This window comes from Xenopus laevis, chromosome 4L (assembly GCF_017654675.1).
Source record: "Xenopus laevis strain J_2021 chromosome 4L, Xenopus_laevis_v10.1, whole genome shotgun sequence".
NCBI lineage: Eukaryota > Metazoa > Chordata > Amphibia > Anura > Pipidae > Xenopus > Xenopus laevis.
In genome coordinates this window covers 27816333-27825490 of record NC_054377.1, presented here as the reverse complement: position 1 = coordinate 27825490, position 9158 = coordinate 27816333, and the positions used below count along the sequence as shown (strand labels likewise).

General features: G+C 42.2%; 1 protein-coding gene across 1 annotated transcript in view; it reads left to right on the top strand.

Annotated features, from left to right (window-relative positions):
- The first annotated feature begins 1225 nt into the window (after window positions 1–1225).
- ahnak.L (AHNAK nucleoprotein L homeolog) overlaps window positions 1226–9158 on the top strand; it is a 44829-nt gene continuing 36896 nt past the window's right edge. The window contains 1 exon segment of the mRNA XM_041590012.1: window positions 1226–1378. The gene's annotated coding sequence lies outside the window, so the exon portion shown is untranslated.

Below are 9158 nucleotides of genomic sequence, written 5' to 3'. Positions count from 1 at the left end.
CCCACCATAATGTCCATAAAGAGACAAGTTCTAAGGACATGGACACGTGCGTTTTTACGGTGGGGTTTTTAAAAAGACCGACTGCCGCATAAATATGCTAAACCAGGCGTCCCCAACCTTTGTAAAAATTATAAAAAGAGTTGGGGAGCAACACAAGCATGAAAAAATCCCTTGGGGTGCCAAATAAGGTCTGTAATTGGTTATTTGGTAGCCCCTATGTAGACTGGCAGCCTACAGGAGACTCTACTTGGCACTATACTTAGTTTTTATGCAATTAAAACTTGCTTTTCCAAGCTTGGAATTCAAAAATAAGCACCTGTTTTGAGGACACCGAGAGCAACATCCATGGGTTGGAAAGCAACATGTTGCTCATGAGCTACTGGTTGGGGATCACTGTGCTAAATAGGGATGCACTGAAACCACTATTTTGGATTCGGCCAAACCCCTGAATCCTCGGCGAAGGATTTGGCCGAATACCGAACCAAACCCTAATTTCCATATGCAAATTAGGGGTGGGAAGGGGAAAACATTTTTTACTTCCTTGTTTTGTGACAAAAAAGTAACGCAATTTCCTTCCCCACCCCTAATTTGCATATGTAAATTAGGATTTGGTTCAGCCGGGCAGAAGGATTCGGCCGAATCCGAATCCTGCTGAAAAGGGCCGAATCCCGAACCAAATCCTGGATTTGGTGCATCCCTAGTGCTAAACCATGGGCGCCATTGCCTAAGCGTGAAAACGCATTATCCTGGTCTCACGTGGTGTCTGACAGGATAATTCCATCAGTGATTTTGCACTTTTGCGCTGTTTCTGCCTCGCACATTGACCGATATTGGATTCGATTTTCTTTTGTAGGGCCCTGGCCACCAATTTTTTTTTAAACTGGGGGGAGCTGGCCATCTATGGGGTTTTTACTTGTAGGGGCCACCAATTGGGGTTTTCAACTTCTAGGGGGGCAATGGCCACCAATGGCTTCTTTTAACTTGTAAGAAAAAATTCTCATACGCCCTGCTTATTCTGATGGTGGCCCTGCATATTTCCCATCGTATTAACGCAGAATTGTGGGAAGCAGCACAGGTAGATGAGTGCACAAGCTCGGGCCCCAGGGATACAAATATGTGCGCACATGGGGCCCTGTGTAGAAATAAGTGCGTCCATGGACACATCGCACTGAGAGCAACAGCAGCAGCAGCACACGCCTAGCCCGGGGCAGGGCAGGCTCAACCTCCTCTCCAGGATTGGGAGACGGACACACCCAGTAGGGTTAGCTCTGCCTGTATAGGAGCCCTGCCCTGCCTGAGCTGATCACTTAGCTCTGCTATCCCAGGCAGAACAGAGCCACTGGCTCCTGCACATGTAGCGCCAGCTCAAGAGACCCAGGTAATAACCCATTTCCTATACCCAGTCTATATCATGTGCTGTTGCTTTGTCTCCTACTGAAGGCGCAATTATCTCAGGATGTGACCCCAGAGTTTGGGACGCGTAGAACTTTCCTTGTGTATGTGTATACTTTCTGCATCCCGTGGGTGTGGATGGTCGGGAACAATTTTATCGGGGGGGCGACTTTTTTTTTGCTACTTGTGAAATCGTTTTATTACTGATGTAACATTGTTTATAGTGCAGCATTTTGGGAGGAAAGTAATAGTTGCACTGAGAGACTTCTTTTTAAACTGCTTTGGGACGTACCCATCATATTGCCTCTCCCTGTAGAGAGTTCCCTATTGGATCTACTTTTATTTCTATATTCTGTGCATATTGTCTATATGTAAATCATTTATTGTAGTTTATGGCTTGCTGGTCTGTGTGTGCTGCAGTATATTGCGTTCCTTCAGACTGTTTGCTCTGTGGACTCTACCTGCTTTTATTGTTCAATTGCATTGTCCCTCAGCTCAGAGTTATGTGCCTACCAACAATACTGCTGGGAGTCATGCTGGTAAAGTTATGGCATGAATACTCCCAGCAGCGCTGTGTGCAGGCAGACTCTCCCTTTTTGCTTTATTGGTAATGTTTGCTTTGGATGGATTTCCCTGACTGTTACAACACAGGTCTGAGTTTCAGGGCACCACACCCTCCCCTGCTGGAGATTTTGGGAGTGGAGGAAGGAGGAGGCAATAGAGAACTAGGGTGGGGAGGATAAACAGCATCGGGAGGGAGAGAGACCCTCGGTGAAGGAGAAACTTTGTCCAACCTATGGCTGTTGTTGAACTGTATACAACGTCCATCACCCCAGACAATTCTCGTCTTGGGGGTCGGTGGGAGTTGTAAAGCAACTTGGGCAAGGAAGTTTTGTTATAATTGTCCTATTATAAGGGCTGTCCCCTCCTTACAGCTAGGGTTTCTGGAAAAAAAATGACCGGCCTTCCTATATATTTAACTTTTTTCCCTATTAATAAAATTGGGATCAGCCATAATTTTTACCGGCCAGGTGGCAACCCTACTTACAGCTATTATCTGCAGTACTACTCTAGATGCTCATGTGCTACCTGCGTAGCAGGAGGAGGTCTGTCTAGGCACTGCTGCGTGTGATTCAGTCAGGACCCTTGCCAATTGATAACATCAGAAGTAGTGACAAGAAGATAGAGAATTTTGGTGGCTATTTAACAAACCCCCAAACTTTACTACATTTTCAGTAGTTCTTGAATTGTTTGGTAAGGAGCAATAGATTTTGTTCCCTGATCTATAGGCATATGGTGTGCAACCCATGGGTCAGACTTGCAGGAATGACCACATAGACATTGTATGGAAATTCCACACCTTGATCTTGGGGCTTAAAAATTGCTTTGTTGGGATCAGATACTTGACAAACTTGTTTAGGAGAAACAGTCTGAGCCCACAGAATGGCTGATCTAATGAAACCCCCAAGTGCCACTAGGCTTGCTGAGCTTTCCTACATTTTCAGTTGCCTCACCTGCCCTGCAGCTCAGAGAAAGAGATAATCAAATGAGCTGTGCCACTAAAATGAAGCTGTTTGCCGTGGCATCTGTGTATTGGTGCACCTGGCCATGAAGTGGGTTTGGGATCTGCTATTGGGTCCACTCAGTAATGTACTGGCTCTGAACAGGAAGTCTTTGAGTCCAAATTTCTGACTCATGTGGGATGTATTTCTTAAGATGAAACTGGATCAGTACTTTATCCAAGGGGATTTGCCCACGCCATGAATATGCATTACAGTATTTGTTGGTAAATAAGTTAGTCACATGTGCCAAGAGTTAACCAGTTTATCTTGATAAATGTCACAAAGTGTCGTCTCAACTCGACTAATTCAACAAACTTAATAGTTGCTACCATGTTGTGAAAAGTTTCGATGATATATCCGTGTGTTTGTTTCTGTAAACACTGTCTGTTTTTTGCTATCAATGTATTTATTTTGTTCACCCGCAGATGTATATGTATACTTAGAGCTCAGCGTGCTTGTGTGATGGGAGGGATCCAGCTCAGAGGCAATGATTGGGGGACAGAGCTTCACAAAATTCTAGGCGTGAATGAGTCGAGAGGGCTGTAATATGAGAGAAGGGTGCGGTGCCCATCCCCTCAAAGCTCTGATCAGAGCCCAGGGAAGTTTTGATTTTCACTAGGGCCTGAGGATTAACTGAACTTTAACATATACAGTCTATTTGCTGTCTTCTAAGGATTATCTTCAGCCTTCCCTGATCTGATAGTTTAGGGATATGGTGTGCAACCCATGTGTCAGACTTGCAGGAACGACCAGATAGACATTGTATGGAAATTCAACACCTTGATCTTGAGGCTTAAAAGTTGCTTTGTTGAACAGTCTGAGCCCACAGACTGACAAATCTACATATTATTTTGTGCAGGGAAAAGAGCCTGCAGAAGACCTGAGAGGGACAGTTTCTCATAGAAAACATTCCTCCTGCCTCATAAAACTTCTTGGCAGCTCGGAGTTGTTAGGAACTTGGGGGAAGGGGCTGTGCAGGCTCTGCGTATTGCTCTGTTCTTGATGTGCCTGGAACTGTGTATTGCTCTGCATATTGCTGTGATCTGGGTGTGTCTGGAAGCCCTGGCCTCTGTCCAGGAACCTTCAGGAATGTTGGTTTGGGAGCAGAGTGACTCACAGCAGTTTGTACTCAGAGGGGGGAACACAAGGGAGAGTTGAGGGGGTGGGGGAAGCAGACAGGAATGTACCAGGGGAAACCACTCGTCACATGCGCACGTGTGTCACTGCATAGGTGCAAATGTGCTGGTGTGTGTGAGACACTCTCAGTCCTTCATGGTTAATATATGTGCAGGTTTAACATCTGTCTGCCCTGCCATCAGTGTGCAAACCCATTCAGTACTGTGTATCAGCATACCTATCTCTCTCCTTATCTCTCTCTTTCATGTTCAGGAATGCAAAGACTTTTTGCTTAAGTGACGAGAGAAGGGCGGGGGCGAGGCCCTTCAAAAAGGAACAGTATCTCCTAAGCAAACACTGATTTACTTAAAGACAATCCTGTAGTTAACTAAATTGTTTGTCGGCCACATCCCCCTGTGAATAGATCCTGTATTATACCCCATAGAAATCTGTCTGTAGCCAGACACAAGCAGCCCATGTGTTTGTAACCTGACAACTAAAATCCAAATAAACTTTTGTTAAGTAGTTTGCATTGCTGCCTATACCTGCTGGCTGTCTTTTCTTCCCAATGAACAGCAGCCCCAAGATAGTATTAGATCTCAGTATCCCAAACAGTTACCTTTTGGACATGCCTCATCTGGGTGTTAGATCTCCGTATCCCAAACAGTTACCTTTTGGACATGCCTCATATGGGTGTTAGATCTCCGTATCCCAAACAGTTACCTTTTGGACATGCCTCATCTGGTTCCCACACTATCATCATGCACTCACCACTTTCAGCCCTTGCTCATGCACTGGGCATCAACAGTGCTAGGTGGTGCTGTGAGCAAGCAGTAGTAGATCACCAGTAAAGTGCTGAGGCTTTAATTTTAATTGCATGGGCCCTCCCTCGTCTTTAGAAGTCATAATAGCTACAGTACATGTTGCTCTATTGTCATTGTATATATAGAATTTTTTTTTATTTTTAAGATTGGTAATCCTTAAAACTTTATCATTCATTCGATCATTTTTTTGTTGTAATATAATATAGCTTTTCAGCTGGAGGCTAGTAGCCCCTTTTTGTCATTTAGAGACACGTGGGCATGGCTGGCTTTTTTTTCCTTTACAATATGCTTGGAAATACCCTGTGTGCCAATTGCTTTAAATAAATCTTCTATGTAGATACTGGAATATAAGCAAAATAAATAGAATTTATGCTGAAAATACATTCTTTATTTAAAAATCTTCCTTAGGTTTTTTTTTTTTTTTTTAAATAAATATAAAGTAGTAACAAAACATTGTTTTGCTTTCACCTGTAATTATCTGAGTTAACTAGAGATAATTTGCTTGGTATAAACAACTCCCTCTATTCATCCTTTGTTGGGACTGTTTTAGTTTATTAGATAAGCAGAACTTCATTATGCAGGATTTTATCCGTCCACTAAAAGTGCCCAGAAGTACCTTTTAATCTGGGATGACTGCATGTAAATCTCTTTAGATGTGGAGATTCAGTGTAATTGAGGGAGAATAACTTTGGCAATCTACTTGATTTAGCCAAATGACATATCTTCCAGATTAATATCTATTTTTGGGGCTTTGTTGGCCACAGGAGAGGCGATTACCTTCAGGCGACAAAGCGATATTTGTGCTATTGCCCTTAAGCCTTTATAGAGCTGTAGGGCCCAATTAGCATAGCAGATAACAGACAATCCATGTTGAATACAATGAGTTTACTAAGTGCTGATAAACAGAGGTCAGATGCCATTCACGGCAAGTTATGTCATTCATTGTTACTTAGGGAGTAGCCTATTATATGGATCCTTGCAGGATTGTAGTAGTGATGCCCTGGGGTCTGTATGCTGGTCACTCCCCAACTGTGACGTACTATGATACAGCATCTTCTTGCCCCATCAATCGGGATATTTACAAATCTTACAGACAATAAAAGCAGCATAAATGAGGGCAGGACTAATTTATTAACACTGCAGTTTTATTTGGGGTATTAACTCACAGTGCATTTTCAGTTTATAGGACACGTGTTAAACAAGCAATAGCAAAAGAGCTTTCATTCAATCGCCATAGTAGGGGAGATTTAGTGCGTTTGGCATAACCTCACTAGCTACTAAAAATTAGTGATGGTAAAAGTGCCATTCATAAATATGACCGAAGAGTGTTTATCAGATACTGTTAGGGAATGTGTGTATTCAACTGGCAATGCAAATATAATTGCCAGATAGCTATGACTTTCGCTCTACACTTGCGTAGCAATGTTTGTCCCTGCTATCTCAACTGAGATGCTGAAAATCTTGCCAATCACAGGTTATTGTAACTGATAAAGAACAGAGATGGTCATGGCATCTCAGAACACTACAGTTTATTGTCTCTTTTTTTTTCCCCCAGTTTATACTGACTAACATATACAGAACTTTGAAATATGAATGCAAAATAAGACCAATGTTTAGATAGGAGATAAGAAATGCATGAGAGATTTGCACCACTGCTTGCTGTAATTTGGGGGAATCCCCAAAATTTATTTCTAAAGGAAAACAAGCACAAGCATATGATTATAGTATCTCTCTAGCCTGTAAAACAAATATTGGTTTAGATAAGACCCACAGGCCTGCTATACAGGCAGCTACAATCCTATGACTAGAGGAAGGTTACATTAAATCCCCTGAGGCTAATTCCACACAGGACTCAGCCTGTGGAATCAGCCCCTCTGCTTGCATTAGCCCTCTAATGTATCTGCCCCCTGAGCCTGGTGCAGGCACATGGAGTGTTTTGGAATTATACATTTCGGTGCCTTAATCTACTGTTTGTGCTTGCAACAGACTATTCACATACTTAAAATTAGCCCCATGTGGCATGAGCCTAAGGACAGTGGTTCCCAAACCCTGGATCTGGTTTCCCCCCTTGGGGACTCAGAAGCAGTGGCGGGGGGGGGGGGGCAGCCTAAAGATTAGTTTGGGGGGGAGATATGGGGAGAATGCTTATTTGGTCTCTTAATTACACCTGAAAGTCCCATCTAAAGTCTTATTAGTGTGAGATTTGCTGCCCTAAATATCCTTGGAATTGGGGCCAATTTAGTCTGCTAAAGGGGGTACTGAGCAAAGGTTGGACCTGGGGGGTGGGTCTTTAACCATTCAAATTTTACTAGCTTATGTTAAAGGAACATGGGGAGATTCAAATAATTTTGCCACCTGCATTGCTTGAAAATGCACAGTAGGACAAAGTTTGATTCTAGTCCCCTGTTTGACAGAAAATATTAGACATCATTTCCTTTACATGGGAATCAATGGGCCCCTAAATGCATCTAGGCCCCATTTCACCTGCAGTCGTTTTGCAGGTTTAAGGAGGCATCACACATGAAAATACAGCTCCCGTTCTACACTGGTGTTCATTGTTTATGAAAGTGTGCTGGCAACTGCATATCTATGACTTACTTGCCAGTTAATTACTAACTGCCAGGCTCTGTAATATGGGAACAATGTGTATTTCAGTGATAGGATCCTCTTCGTGTATATGCCATGTGGCAAACTTGCCTGCCACTTAATTACTAGCTACCAAGCAGTGAATATTTTGTGTAAACAAGTTGGTGCCTGACACATCTGTATTCTTTGGGAACAAAATGACTGAACCTTTCTCATTACTTCTGGTTTAGGCATGTGTAGAAAAACCAGTTGCACAAACACACATATGCTAGAGCTTGGGGAGCCAAATGCTCCGACCAATATCATAGAATAATGGAATTGAGTTTTAATGGCTCAATAGGACACTCTAAGGGCCCTTACTCACGGGCGTTTGAAGCTGCGCTCCCCTGTGTTCCAGTTTTATGCGTTCAGACGCAGGGGAGCGCAGGAGTAGACGCGATTAATTATTTTCAATGCGGCTGTACTCACACAGACGCATGTAAGCGGCGAACGCAGGAAAAATGCAACATGCTGCGTCCCAACCTGCATTCGGCGCTTGTGTGAGTACAGCTGCATTGAAAAGAATTCATTGCGTCTACTCCTGCGCTCCCCTGCGGCTGAACGCATAAAACCGGAACACAGGGGGGCGCAGCTTCAAACGCCCGTAAGTAAGGGCCCTAATTCTACATCCTTGCAGGCTGCAACTGGGGAATGTGGGGTGGTTTATACAGAGGCTTCTCGTGGACTGCTGATTTGTTTTGAGTGTACTCACATGAACCAAGAAGCAGAATGTAAATTTACTTTGTTGCTTTTTCCCTGTTTAGTGCAAAAAAAAAAAGAAAAAATCCTAATTAAAACAATAGGTGAACAACATATGCATATGTCCTAATTTTTAAACTAATGTCAAGGGGGTTATTCTGCCCCTGTTCCATATATATATCTATATATATATATCTATATCTATATATATATATATCTATATCTATATCTATATCTATATATATATATATATATATATATATATATATATATATATATATATATATATATATATATCTCTATCTATATATATATATATAATTTATTTTTCCTTTCATGAGCATACAAATGTATAGCTATAAAAATTATTTTTGGTGAACTGTGGAGAAATATGAAAAAAATAATGTTACGTTTACTGATAACCTTTGTTTGACAACATCTAATTGTTTAAGTGCTGTACTTAAAGTCTTAAAGAGGAAAGGTGCCCAAACATGTCCACCTCTGGTCAGTACCCACTTGCGTCTGTAGGACAAATTAAGGTAATATCAGGATGGCAGGGCATTGGTGAGCGACCTACGTTACTCACATCTCGAAGGGATATTGTGTGTGTGTGTGTGTGCACGCCTTGCATTACATTGGATAAGGATTTATAGCTTATATTATATGCAACTGTTTGCCAAGGGACACACCCATTATTGTTTGGATCAGTTGGAATCTTGTTGTGCGAAAGTTAACAGCATGGGAGAATATGCAAGACGGCTTTTATTTCTCACAGATGTGGCTCTGAGTAATGTAACTGAAATACTGTGATGAATGATTTATAAATCATATATTTAATCTCCACAAGATGTGATATGGAAAAATCTTATTCCCAAGCAAGAGCTACATGCATCTTCATTGTCACAGTGTAGTGTCTGGGATGCAGATTAACTTCTCCTGT